General features: G+C 38.8%; 1 protein-coding gene and 4 non-coding genes across 6 annotated transcripts in view; 1 reads left to right on the top strand and 4 right to left on the bottom strand.

Moving 5' to 3' along the window:
* LOC137615171 (paraneoplastic antigen Ma6E-like) overlaps positions 1 to 15,000 on the top strand; it is a 426,083-nt gene that overhangs the window by 143,398 nt on the left and 267,685 nt on the right. The gene's annotated exons all lie outside the window — the stretch shown is intronic.
* On the bottom strand, positions 1,413 to 1,484 carry TRNAH-GUG (transfer RNA histidin (anticodon GUG)). The gene has a single exon. It is a non-coding gene; the product is annotated as a tRNA-His (tRNA).
* On the bottom strand, positions 4,104 to 4,175 carry TRNAH-GUG (transfer RNA histidin (anticodon GUG)). The gene has a single exon. It is a non-coding gene; the product is annotated as a tRNA-His (tRNA).
* On the bottom strand, positions 10,310 to 10,381 carry TRNAH-GUG (transfer RNA histidin (anticodon GUG)). The gene has a single exon. It is a non-coding gene; the product is annotated as a tRNA-His (tRNA).
* Positions 13,413 to 13,484, bottom strand: TRNAH-GUG (transfer RNA histidin (anticodon GUG)). The gene has a single exon. It is a non-coding gene; the product is annotated as a tRNA-His (tRNA).

A 15,000-nucleotide genomic window follows, 5' to 3' on the forward strand; every position in this document is an offset into this window, starting at 1 on the left:
AATAACTGTCTGAGCCGTACAGCTGGCTTCATTAATTCCGGTACACTAACATCCCCTTTGCTTCCTATGTTGTGTACCAGAATTAATGGAAGCCAATTGTACCACCTCATTCAAGATCCAGATAATCCCGAGAGATTTCATATCACGAGTCCCTTGAGAGCATTTGAGAGCATTTGCCCTTGAGAGCATTTGCCCTTGATAGCATTAGCCTTGAGGGCATTAGCCCTTGAGAGCATTTGCCTTGATAGCATTTGCCCTTGATAGCATTTGCCCTTGAGAGCATTAGCCCTTGAGAGCATTAGCCCTTGAGAGCATTAGCCCTTGAGAGCATTAGCCCTTGAGAGCATTTGCCCTTAACAACATTAGCCCTTGAGAGGATTTGCCCTTGAGAGCATTTGCCCCGAAGAGCATTTGCCTTAACTTGCCAGTGTTCTTGTGCGTTGAAATCTCCTCCTATATTCGGTTTTTTACCATTTCTTGATAATTCTTCAGGTAATGAACAGAGTTATTTTAACTGTGAAATGATGTCAAAGCTATATTCGGGCTTTTTACCATTTCCTATTAGTTCTTCGGGTAATGAACAGAATTATTTAACCGTAAAATAATGTTGTCAAAACTACAGGGGTCAGACAAATTCTCGTCAAGTTCAATCAAGTGGAGAGACCACCAGTGAATGCAACACCTTCCAGATTTGGAATTTCCCCAAAGGATATTTTCCAATGGGTTTAATGTAATTCATTACCAATCAAATCGAAGATAAATGCCATGGAAAAGGTTTCAAAGTTGCATCAACTTGTTTCTCCTGGCTAGTACAGTGGTAAACGTGTTCGCCTAGCATTCGCACGGCAGCAGATCGATCCCCGCACGGGACCGTTAGTTTAAACTGTATACTGGGGAGGCCTATGCTGTGGTAAAGCACCACAGTGGCGGGTTGGGAATGCCAGGCTGACGTTCTGGTGAGCATCTATTCTGATGGAACTGGAACTGAAATCAGACACATTTAACTTTATTTCTTGGCATATTTTTTTTCCCGAAATTGCAAATATGCTGTAATTACTGTTGGTCAGCATTCCCCTGTAACCTTTTATACATAACGACAGCTAGAAACAAACTGAGTGACTAGAACAGAATCCAAATAAACAAAATGTCATGTAATTTTTTTATTTATACAATTTAAAGCTGTTAAGGCTTTCAAGAGGAAACTGGAAACTTTCTTATTCCGCAAGTCTTTTGACAGTGATGATCAAACAGTAAGCGAATAATAGGCATTGTGAGATGTTAAATGCTCCCCAATGAACATCATAAAACGACCGTGGAGGTCCTGTAGAGAGTGGGGTTCCCCTGCTGTACGGGACCAGATAAGCAGCCCTTAAATTGTAAGTCAAGTCTTCAATCTAAAAGTTTAGCTCACCTGCCGTGACCAGGATTCGAACCTGGGTTATTGCGGCCACAACGCAATGTACTAACCACTATACGATCACGGCTCTGATGAGATGAGAGTGAGAGACAAAAAATACTGTATTTACAAAAGAGTGAAACTACGTTGACACTCGCTTGTCACCCGGCCACGTTCCAGCTAGAATTTTACGCCGAGCGCTACCGAGGCCACGGCTTTGCTCATCATGAACGGGTCCATTGTGTTCAATCTGACACTGCTTTTAGGTCGTAAGCGTTAACTTATTTGACTTTTTAGACCTGTTAGGCTTTATTAGACCTTGAGGTAAGATACCGAGTTGTTGAGTCTTGAGATGATGTCCTGTAACCTATCAATGACAGATAAATGTGTAATATAAAATAACATGATTAGATTTTGATGAAATATCAGACATTTTATTAACATCTAGGTTGTCCTTTAGCTCTCTGTTGTTCTTTGACCTCCTTCTTTGTATTTGACCACTATATTGACTTTTGACCTCCAAGCTGACCTTTGACCTCCAAGGTGACCTTGCCTCTAATACCCGGAACACTCGCGCGTATCCCCCTCGCTCATATATGATGTATATCAGGTCTAAAGTTTATTTTTATAGGTATTGAAAATAAAATTCTAACGTTGACTAATAGTGTGAATGTTACCATTCTTGAGATAGATGTAGCTATTCTTGCTTCAACTTCAATTCTTGACAATTGGATTAACCTTGTCATTCAATGGTCGTAAATTCTAATGACATTTTCCCTTATTATTTCTATGATTTAGCCTCTTGTGGAAGGCAGTTTCAAGAGAGACTGGGGGTTACTGGTTTTACCTTCAAAGCTGCATTGATATTTCTCTTTCGCTTTAAGTTTTGCTGAAATAATTATTATTATTATTATTATTATTATTATTATTATTATTATTATTATTATTATTATTATTATTCGTTAGTTATGCTATTGCGGCTGCCACATATTTTATATATATGCAATTCGTAAATTCTATTTTTATCTACACGTATCCACTATTAATTTTCACATCCAAGTCTGGTGTGTTATCTTCTACAATGAACTTTACATACACTCATGACCTTGGAATACTGTGGTCAACCTGCTAATGATGTACTGTAATCACTGTTGTTATTGCAAGTCTTATCTTTTTATACAAATGTCATAAGCGTAACAACGCTGTGCCCTTATTGTAACTCTGTATATGGCTTATGCTGAAGTGAAGATGATTTATTATTATTATTATTATTATTAATTATTATTATTATTATTATTTATTATTATTATTATTATTATTATTATTATTATTAAAAGCCAAGCTACAGCTCTAGTTAGAATAGCTAGATGCTATAAGCCCAAGGCCTCCAACAGGGAAAAGTGGCCCAAACAGTGTACTAAAACTCTTCCGTCGAGCAAAAATCATACCAGTCAATACGAATAACTGTCAGTCGTACAGCTGGCTTCATTAATTCCGGTACACTAGCATCTCCTTTGCTTCCTATGTTGTGTACCAGAATTAATGGAAGCCAATTGTACCACCTTATTCCAGAATACAGATATTCCCGAGAGTTTTCATATCACGAGTCCTTTGAGAGAGCATTTGCCCTTGAGAGCATTTGCCCTTGAGAGCATTTGCCCTTGAGAGCATTTGCCCTTGAGAGCATTTGACCTAACTTGCCAGTGTTCTTGTGCGTTGACATCTCCTCTATATTCGGGTTTTACCATTTCTTGTTATATATTGAGGTAATGAACTGTGAAATGTCAGCTCTATTTTTTTTTTTTTTTAGCATTTCTTGTTAGTTCTAAAGGTAAGCAACCGAGTTATTTAACCGTGAAATAATGTTGTCAAAACTACAGAGGTCAGACAAATTCTCGTCAAGTTCAATCAAGTGGAGAGACCAACAGTGAATGCAACACCTTCCAGAATCTGGAATTTCCCCAAAGGATATTTTCCAATGGGTTTAATATAATTCATTACCAATCAAGATAAATGCCATGGAAAAGGTTTCAAAGTTGCATCAACTTGTTTCTCCTGGCTAGTACAGTGGTAAATGTGTTCGCGTAGCATTCGCACGGCAGCAGATCGATCCCCGCACGGGACCGTTAGTTTAAACTGTATACTGGGAGGCCACTGCTGTGGTAGAGCACCACAGTGGGGGGTTGGGAATGCCAGGCTGACGTTCTGGTGAGCATCTATTCTGATGGAACTGGAACTGAAACCAGACATATTTAACTTCATTTCTTGGAATAATTTTTTTCCGTAATTGCAAATATGCTGTAATCACTGTTGGATAGAATTCCCCTGTAGCCTCGTATACATAACAAGGCAGCTAGAAACCGATCAATGAGTTAATAGAAAAAAATCCAAATAAACGAAATATCAAGAGTATTTTTCTTATTAATACAATTCAAAGCTGTTAAGGCCTTCAAGAGGAAACAGAAGACCTTTTTTTTTTTTTTTTTTTTTTTTTTTTTTTTTTTTTTTTTTTTTTGGCAAGTGTTTTGAGAATGATGATCAAACAGTAAGCGAATAATATGCATTGTGAGATGTTAAATGCTCCCCAATGAACTTCATAAAACGACCGTGGAGGACCTGTAGAGAGTAGGGTTCCCCTGCTGTACGGGACCAGATAAGCAGCCCTTAAATTGTAAGTAAAGTCTTCAATCTAAAAGTTTCCCTCACCTGCCGTGACCAGGATTCGAACCTGGGTTATTGCGGCCACAACGCAATGTACTAACCACTATACGATCACGGCTCTGATGAGATGAGAGAGTCAGATAAAAATTACTGTCTTAACAAAAGAGTGAAACTACGTTGACACTCGCTTGTCACCCGGCCATGTTCCAACGAGAAGTTTACGCCGAGCGCTACCGAGGCCACGGCTTTGCTCCTCATGAACGGGTCCATTGTGTTCAATATGACACTGCTTTTAGGTCGTAAGCGTTAACTTATTAGCCTTTTTAGACCTGTTAGGCTTTATTAGACCTTGAGGTAAGATACAGAGTTGTTGAGTCTTGATGATGTCCTGTAACCTATTTTGTATAGACACATAAAGTGTCTAATCCACTAGTAAATATTTCTTGTCTAGAACACGACCGGATAGGAATATTTATATCATAATTAACTTAACTATAAATAGCAAATAAACAAATTAAACTCTAGCATCTCAATTAGTTCTCGATCAAAGGTTGTATGATAAAAGGATTAGCGATGTACAGTAATTTGCCAACTAGTTACTTTTTCGTACTTTTGAATAACTACTGTGTAATATAAAATAACATGACTAGATTTTGATGAAATATCTGACATTTTATTAACGATGTACATGATTAGAGTTTTTGTGACTTGTCAAATCCTATTAGACGTCCAGGTTGTCATTTGACCTGTAGGTTGTCCTTTGTCCTCCAGGTTGTCCTTTGACCTTTAGGTTGTCCTTTGTCCTCCAGGTTGTCCTTTGACCTTTAGGTTGTCCTTTGTCCTCCAGGTTGTCCTTTGTCCTCCAGGTTGTCCTTTGACCTTTAGGTTGTCCTTTGTCCTCCAGGTTGTCCTTTGTCCTTTATGATGTCCTTTGACCTTTATGTTGCCCTTTGTCCTCCAGGTTGTCCTTTGTCCTCCAGGTTGTCCTTTGTCCTCCAGGTGGTCCTTTGACCTTTAGGTTGTCCTTTGTCCTCCAGGTTGTCCTTTGTCCTCCAGGTTGTCCTTTGACCTCCAGGTTGTCCTTTGACCTTTAGGTTGTCCTTTGACCTTTAGGTTGTCCTTTGTCCTCCAGGTTGTCCTTTGACCTTTAGGTTGTCCTTTGTCCTCCAGGTTGTCCTTTGACCTTTATGATGTCCTTTGACCTTTAGGTTGTCCTTTGTCCTCCAGGTTGTCCTTTGACCTTTATGATGTCCTTGGACCTTTATGTTGCCCTTTGTCCTCCAGGTTGTCCTTTGTCCTCCAGGTTGTCCTTTGTCCTCCAGGTGGTCCTTTGACTTTTATGTTGTCCTTTGTCCTCCAGGTTGTCCTTTGACTTTTAGGTTGTCCTTTATCCTACAGGTTGTCCTTTGACCTCCAGATTGACCTTGACTCTAACCCTCGGAGCAAAGGCGTTACCAGATTTATCACCACCGCTCAATTGAGATATATGTCAGATCTGAAGTTTATGTTCATAGGTATTAAAAAAAATTGCTACGTTGATTACCTGTGTGAATGTTATCATTCTTAAGATGGATATAGCTATTCTTGGTTCAGCTTCTATTCTTGACAATTGGATCAAATGTGGCATTAAATGGTCGTGAATTGTAATGACATTTTCCATAATTATTGTTTCTATGATTTAGCCTCTTGTGGAAGGCAGCTTCTAGAGAGGCCATGGGTTACTGGTTTTACCCTCAAAGCTGCATTGATATTTCTCTTTCGCTTTAAGTTTTGCTGAAATAAAGAATATTATTATTATTATTATTATTATTATTATTATTATTATTATTATTATTATTATTATTATTATTATTATTATACCGTATGGCTAACGGTATGTCTGATCATTTTTTGGTGGAAGGAAAATTAGTTTTAGCAAAAGAGTGGGGGAATAGAGTAGGTGGATGTAAAAGGGAGCAAGTGAGGGTTGAAGAGCTAATAAAACTGGGGGTAAAAAGTAGATATCAAGAAAGGTTGAAAATGGCATATGACGTAGTGAAAGTAAGAGAAACTGGTAATTTAGAGGAGGAGTGGAAGTTAGTAAAAGAAAATTTTGTTGGGATTGCAAGTGATGTGTGTGGCAAGAAGGTTGTTGGAGGCAGAATGAGGAAGGGCAGTAGATGGTGGAATGAAGGAGTGAAGGTAAAAGTGGAAGAAAAAAAAAAGAGGGCTTTTGAAGAATAGCTGCAGATTAATAGTGTAGAGAAGTATAAAAAACATGGAGAGAAAAATGTGGAAGTAAAGCGCAAGGTAAGGGAGGCAAAGAGGCCAGCTGACCTGAGGTGGGGTCAGGGATTGGATCATTCATATGAAGAGAATAAGTAGTAGTTTTGGAAAGAATTTAAGATAGCAAGGAAGGCTGGCTCAAGAATTGAAGAGACAGTGAAAGATGGAAATGGAAGGTTGTTAAAATGAGAGGAGGCAAGGAAAAGGTGGGCGGAATATTTTGAAAGTTTACTGAATGTTGAGGATGATAGGGAGGCAGATATAATTGTTGTTGCAGGTGTTGAGGTGCTGGTGATGGGAGATGAGAATGAGAGAGAGATTACAATAGAGGAAGTGAGGAGATCACTAGATGAAACGAGAGTAGGAAAAGCATCTGGTATGGATGGTGTGAGAGCTGAGATGTTGAAGGAAGGGGGTGTGACTGTACTTGAATGGTTGGTGAGATTGTTTAATGTGTGTTTTGTGTTGTCAATGGTACCAGTAGATTGGGTTTGTACATGTATTGTACCACTATATAAGGGTAAGGGAGATGTGCATGAGTGTTGTAATTCAAGAGGTATTGGTTTGTTGAGTGTAGTTGGAAAAGTGTATGGTAGAGTACTGATTAATAGGATTAAGGATATAACAGAGAATGCAATCTTAGAAGTACAGGGTAGCTTTAGAAGAGGTAGGAGTTGTATGAATCAGATTTTTACAGTTAGGCAGTTATGCAAGAAATATTTAGCAAAAGGTAAGGAGGTGTATGTTACGTTTATGGATCTGGAGAAAGTGTATCATAGAGTTGATAGGGAAGCAATGTGGAATGTGATGAGGTTATATGCAGTTGGTGGAAGGTTGTTGCAAGGTTGTTGCAAGCAGTGAAAAGTTTCTACAAAGGTAGTAAAGCATGTGTTAGGATAGGAAATGAAGCGAGCGAATGGTTCCCAGGGAGAGTGGGGCTGAGACAGGGATGTGTGATGTCGCCGTGGCTGTTTAACTTGTATGTTGATGGAGTTTGTGAGAGAGGTGAATGCTCGAGTGCTTGGACGAGGATTAAAACTGGTAGACAAAAATTACCATGAATGGGAGGTAAATCAGTTGTTGTTTGCGGATGATACTGTACAGGTTGCAGACGCGGAAGAGAAGCTTGGCCGATTAGTGACAGAATTTAGAAGGGTGTGTGAGAGAGGGAAGTTGAGAGTTAATGTGGGTAAGAGTAAGGTTATGAGATCTACGAGAAGGGAAGGTGGTGCAAGGTTGAATGTCATGTTGAATGGAGAGTTACTTTGAGGAGGTGGATCAGTTTAAGTACTTGGGGTCTGTTGTTGCAGCAAATGGTGGAGTGGAAGCAGATGTACGTCAGAGAGTGAATGAAGGCTGCAAAGTTTTGGGGGCAGTTAAGGGAGTAGTAAAAAATAGAGGGTTGGGCATGAATGTAAAAAGAGTTCTATATGAGAAAGTGATTGTACCAAATGTGATGTATGGGTCGGAGTTGTGGGGAATGAAAGTGACGGAGAGACATAAATTGAATGTGTTTGAGATGAAGTGTCTAAGGAGTATGGCTGGTGTATCTCGAGTAGATAGGGTTAGGGACAAAGTGGTGAGGGTGAGAATGCGTGTAAGAAATGAGTTAGCAGCTAGAGTTGATATGAATGTGTTGAGGTGGTTTGGCCATGTTGAGAGAATGGAAAATGGCTATCTGCTAAAGAAGGTGATGAATGCAAGAGTTGATGGGAGACGTACAGGAGGAAGGCCAAGGTTTGGGTGGATGGATGGAGTGAAGAAAGCTCTGGGTGATAGAAGGATAGATGTGAGAGAGGCAAGAGAGCGTGCTAGAAATAGAAATGAATGGCGAGCGATTGTGACGCCGTTCCGGTAGGCTCTGCTGCTTCCTCCGGTGCCTTAGATGACCACGGAGGTAGCAGCAGTAGGGGATTCAGCATTATGAAGCTTCATCTTTGGTGGGTAACGGGGAGGGTGGGCTGGGGCACCCTAGCAGTACCAGGCTACCAGCCGAACTCGGTTGAGTCCATTGTCAGGCTGGGAGGACTGTAGAGAGGAGACGTCCCCTTTTTTGTTTCATTTGTTTGATGTGAGCTACCCCCCAAAATTGGGGGAAGTGCCTTGGTATATGTATGTGATTATTATTATTATTATTATTATTATTATTATTATTATTATTATTATTATTATTATTATTGGTTGGTTAGTTAGTTAGTTATGCTATTGCTGCTGTCACATATTCTATATATCTGTAAGTCCCAAATTTTGTTTGTATCTGCACGTATCCATTAGAGTAATTTTCACTTCCAAGTTTGGTGTTATCTCATACAATGAATTTTACATACGCTCATGACCTTGGAATACTGTGGTCAACCTGCTAATGATGTACTGTAATCACTGTTGTTATTGCATGTCCTATCTTTTTACACAAATGTCATAAGCGTAACAACACTGTGCCCTTATTGTAACTCTGTATATGGCTTGTGCTGAAGTGAAGATGATTTATTATTATTATTATTATTATTATTATTATTATCATTATTATTATCATTATTAAAAGCCAAGCTACAGCTCTAGTTGGAATAGCAAGATGCTATGAGCCCAAGGCCTCCAACAGGGAAAATAGCTCAAACAGTGTACCAAGACTCTGCTGTCAAGGAAAATTGATACTAGTCACTATAAATAACTGTGAGTCGTACAGCTGGCTTCATTAATTCCGGTACACTAACATCTCCTTTGCTTCCTATGTTGTGTACCAGAATTAATGGAAGCCAATTGTACCACCTCATTCCAGAATACAGATAATCCCGAGAGTTTTCGTATCACGAGTCCCTTGAGAGCATTTGCCCCTGAGAGCATTTGCCCCTGAGAGCATTTGCCCTTGAGAGCATTTGCCCTTGAGAGCATTTGCCCTTGAGAGCATTAGCCCTTGAGAGCATTAGCCCTTGAGAGTATTTGCCCTTGAGAGCATTTGCCCTTGAGAGCATTTGCCTTAACTTGCCAGTGTTCTTGTGCGTTGAAATCTCCTCCTATATAAGGTTTACCATTTCTTGTTATTTCTTCGGGTAATGAACTAAGTTATTTAACCGTGAAATGATGTCAAAGCTATATTTGGGTTTTTTACCATTTCTTGTTAGTTCTTCAGGTAATGAACAGAATTATTTAACCGTAAAATAATGTTGTCAAAACTACAGGGGTCAGACAAATTCTCGTCAAGTTCAATCAAGTGGAGAGACCACCAGTGAATGCAACACCTTCCAGATTTGGAATTTCCCCAAAGGATATTTTCCAATGGGTTTAATGTAATTCATTACCAATCACATCTAAGATAAATTCCATGGAAAAGGTTTCAAAGTTGCATCAACTTGTTTCTCCTGGCTAGTACAGTGGTAAACGTGTTCGCCTAGCATTCGCACGGCAGCAGATCGATCCCCGTACGGGACCTTTAGTTTAAACTGTATACTGGGGAGGCCAATGCTGTGGTAAAGCACCACAGTGGCGGGTTGGGAATGCCAGGCTGACGTTCTGGTGAGCATCTATTCTGATGGAACTGGAACTGAAACCAGACATAATTAACTTCATTTCTTGGCATAATTTTTTCCGTAATTGCAAATATGCTGTAATTACTGTTGGATAGAATTCACCTGTAGCCTCGTATACATAACAAGGCAGCTCGAAACCAATCAACGAGTGAATAGATAAAAATCCAAATAAACGAAATATCAAGAGTATTTTTTTGTTTGTTAATACAATTCAAAGCTGTTAAGGCCTTCAAGAGGAAACAGAAGACCTTTTTTTTTTTTTTTTTTTTTTTGCGAGTGTTTTGACAGTGATGATCAAACAGTAAGCGAACAATACACATTATGAAATGTTAAATGCTCCCGAATGAACATCATAAAACGACCGTGGAGGTCCTGTAGAGAGTAGGGTTCCCTTGCTTTACAGGACCAGATAAGCAGCCCTTAAATTGAAAGTAAAGTCTTCAATCTAAAAGTTTAGCTCACCTGCCGTGACCAGGATTCGAACCTGGGTTATTGCGGCCACAACGCAATGTACTAACCACTATACGATCACGGCTCTGGTGAGATGAGAGAGAGAGATAAAAATCACTGTCTGGATAAAAGTAAAACGACGTTGACACTCGCTTGTCACCCGGCCACGTTCCAGCAAGAAGTTTATGCCGAGCGCTACCGAGGTGAAGGCATTGCTCCCGGGTCCATTGTGTTCAATTTGACACTACATTTAGGTCGTAAGTGTTAGGTTATTAGACTTTTTAGACCTTTTAGACTTTTATTAGATCTTCAGGTAAAATGTAGAGTTGTTGAATCATGAAATGTCTTGTAACCTATCAGTGACAGATAAAAAATCGTAAAGTCATATTAAGTGTACAGGGAAATAAAGTGTCGAGTCCAATTGTAAATATTTCTTGTATAAAACACGACCGGGTAGAAGTATTTATATCATAATTAACTTAACTATATAAAGTAGCTTGAAATCTAACATCCTAGTAAGATCTCAAAGGTTATATGATAAAATTATTAGCGATGTAAATTGCCAAATAGTTAGTTTTTCGTACTTTTGAATAATTACTACAGTGTACTATGAAATAACATGACTAGATTTTGATGAAATATCAAACATTTTATTAACAATGTAAATGACTTATCATAAGATCAAGAGTTTTTGTAACAATGGTAAAATCCTATTTGACCTTTGACCTTTAGGTTGGCCTTGACCTTTAGGTTGGCCTTGACCTTTAGGTTGGCCTTGACCTTTAGGTTGGCCTTTAGCTCTAGGTTGGCCTTTAGCTCTAGGTTGTCTTTTACCTTTAAGGTTTTCCTTTGACCTCCAGCTTTGCATTTGACCTCTAGATTGACCTTTGACCTCCAAGCTGACCTTTGACCTCCAAGCTGACCTTGCCTCTAATCCCCGGAACACTCGCGTGTATCACCCTCGCTCATATATGATGTATATCAGGTCTAAAGTTTATTTTTATAGGTATTGAAAATAAAATTCCAACGTTGACTAATAGTGTGAATGTTACCATTCTTAAGATGGATGTAGCTATTCTTGGTTCAGCTTCTATTCTTGACAATTGGATTAACCGTGTCATTCAATGGTCGTGAATTGTGATGACATTTTCCTTTATTATTTCTATGATTTAGCCTCATCGTGGAAGGCAGTTTCAAGAGAGGAAGTGGGTTACTGGTTTCACCTTCAAAGCTGCATTGATATTACTCTTTCGCTTTAAGTTTTGTTGAAATAAAGAATATTATTATTATTATTATTATTATTATTATTATTATTATTGTGATTGTTAGTTAGTTATGCTATTGCGGCTGTCACATATTTTATATATATGCAAGTCGTAAATTCTATTTTTATCTACACGTATCCACTATTAATTTTCACATCCAAGTCTGGTGTGTTATCTTCTATAATGAACTTTACATACACTCATGACCTTGGAATACTGTGCTTAACCTGCTAATGATGTAAGCTACTGTAATCACTGTTGTTATTGCAAGTCTTATCTTTTTATACAAATGTCATAAGCGTAACAACACTGTGCCCTTATTGTAACTCTGTATATGGCTTGTGCTGAAGTGAAGATGATTTATTATTATTAATATTATTATTATTATTATTATTATTATTATTAAAAGCCAAGCTACAGCTCTAGTTGGAATAGCAAGATGCTATAAGCCCAAGGCCTCCAACAGGGAAAATAGCTCAGTGTACCAAGACACTGCTGTCAAGCAAAATTGATACTAGTCACTACAAATAACTGTGAGTCGTACAGCTGGCTTCATTAATTCCGGTACACTAACATCTCCTTTGCTTCCTATGTTGTGTACCAGAATTAATGGAAGCCAATTGTACCACCTCATTCCAGAATCCAGATATTCCCGAAAGTTTTCGTATCACGAGTCCCTTAAGAGCATTTGCCCTTGAGAGCATTTGCCCTTGAGAGCATTTGCCCTTAACTTGCCAGTGTTCTTGTGCGTTGAAATCTCCTCTATATAAGGTTTACCATTTCTTGTTAGTTCTAAAGGTAAGGAACTAAGTTATTTAACCGTGAAATGATGTCAAAGCTATATTTGGGTTTTTTACCATTTCTTGTTAGTTCAAGTAATGAACAGAATTATTTAACCGTGAAATAATGATGTCAAAACTACAGAGGTCAGACAAATTCTCGTGAAGTTCAATCAAGTGGAGAGACCACCAGTGAATGCAACACCTTCCAGAATCTGGAATTTCCCCAAGGATATTTTCCAATGGGTTTAATGTAATTCATTACCAATCACATCTAAGATAAATGCCATCGAAAAGGTTTCAAAGTTGTATCACCTTTTTTCTCCTGGCTAGTACAGTGGTAAACGCGTTCGCCTAGCATTCGCACGGCAGCAGATCGATCCCCGCACGGGACCGTTAGTTTAAACTGTATACTGGGGAGGCCACTGCTGTGGTTTGGCACCACAGAGGGGGTTTGGGCTTGTATAATGATAATGTGTTCGCCTAGCATTCGCGTGGCAGCATATCGATCCCAGCCCGGGAGCGTGAATTTAAGCTGTTTACTAGGGAGGCCACTGCTGTGATAGAGCACCACAGGGGGGGTTGGGAATGCCAGGCTGACGGTCTGGTGAGTATCTATTCTGATGGAACTGGAACTGAAACCAGACATAATTAACTTCATTTCTTGGAATAATTTTTTTCCGTAATTGCAAATATGCTGTAATTACTGTTGGATAAAATTCACCTGCAGCCTCGTATACATAACAAGGCAGCTAGAAACTAAGCAATGAGTGAAGAGAAAAAAATCCAAATAAACGAAATATCAAGAGTATTTTTCTTATTAATACAATTCAAAGCTGTTAAGGCCTTCAAGAGGAAACAGAAGACCTTTTTTTTTTTTTGCGAGTGTTTTGACAATGATGATCAAACAGTAAGCGAACAATACGCAATGTGAAATATTAAATGCTCCCCAATGAACATCATAAAATGACCGTGGAGGTCCTGTAGAGAGTGGGGTTCCCCTGCTGTACAGGACCAGATAAGCAGCCCTTAAATTGTAAGTAAAGTCTCCAATATAAAAGTTTACCTCACTTGCCGTGACCAGGATTCGAACCTGGGTTATTGCGGCCACAACGCAATGTACTAACCACTATACGATCACGGCTCTGATGAGATGAGAGTGCAAGATAAAAATTACTGTCTTGTCGAAAAAGTAAAACTACGTTGACACTCGCTTGTCACCCGGCCACGTTCTAGCGAGAATTTTACGCCGAGCGCTACCGAGGCCACGGCTTTCCTCCTCATGAACGGATCCATTGTGTTCAATTTGACACTGCATTCAGGTAGTAAGTGTTAGGTTGTTAGACTTTTTAGACCTTTTACGCTTTATTAGACCTTGAGGTAAGATACAGAGCTGTTGTCGAGTCCTGAGATGATGCCCTGTAACCTATCAATGACAGATAAATAATCGTAAAGTCATATTTTCTATAGAGATTAATAGGGTCTAGTCCACTAGTAAATATTTCTTGTATAAATCACGACCGGATAGGAATATTTATATCATAATTAACTTAACTATAAATAACAAATAAACAAATTAAACTCTAGCATCTCAATTAGTTCTCGATCAAAGGTTGTATGATAAAAGGATTAGCGATGTACAGTAAATTGCCAATTAGTTACTTTTTGGTGCTTATGAATAACGACTGTATAATATAATTATAATTACGAGATTAGGAGAAAAATCACACATTTTATTAGTACAATAAATGACTTATTAGTATCTTTCATAAGAAAATGTTTTGGTGACACACTAGTAACATCCTATTTAACCTTTGACCTCAAGATTGTGCTTGACCTCAAGGTTGACCATTGATCTCCAGGTTGTCATTGACCTCTAGATTAACCTTTGACTTCCAGATTAACCTTTGACCTCCAGATTGACCTTTGATCTCCAGGTTATTGACCTCCAGGTTGTTATTGACCTCCAGGTTGTCCTTTGACCTCGAGATTGGTATTTGACTTCCAGATTGATATTTTAATTCGAGATTGATATTTGACCTCCAGGTTGACCTTTGACCTCCAGGTTGTCATTGACCTCTTGATTATCTCCAGGTTGTTGTTGACCTCTAGATTAACCTTTGACCTCCAGATTGACCTTTGAACTCCAGGTTATTGACCTCCAGGTTGTCCTTTGACTTGAGATTGGTATTTGACTTCCAGATTGATATTTAACCTCCAGGTTGACCTTTGACCTCCAGGTTGTCATTGACCTCTTGATTATCTCCAGGTTGTTGTTGACCTCTAGATTAACATTTGACCTCCAGATTGACCTTTGAACTCCAGGTTGTCCTTTGATCTTTAGATTGACATTTGACCTGTAGAATAACCTTTGACCTCGAGATTGTTCTTGACTCGCTCTTTGAACGAACACGTTACAATATTTATGACCATCGCTCATAAATGATGTTTGTCAGATCTGATGTTTATGTACAAAGTTATTAAAAAATGAAAATTCCCACGTTGATTAATAGTGTGAATGTCACCATTCTTAAGATGGATTTAGCTATTCTTGCTTCAGCTTCTATTCTTGACAAATGGATCAACCGTGTCATTCAATGGTCATAAATTCTAATGACATTTTCTATTTTTATCATTTCAATGATTTAGCCTCATTGTGG

This window comes from Palaemon carinicauda, chromosome 21 (genome assembly GCF_036898095.1).
Source record: "Palaemon carinicauda isolate YSFRI2023 chromosome 21, ASM3689809v2, whole genome shotgun sequence".
Lineage (NCBI taxonomy): Eukaryota > Metazoa > Arthropoda > Malacostraca > Decapoda > Palaemonidae > Palaemon > Palaemon carinicauda.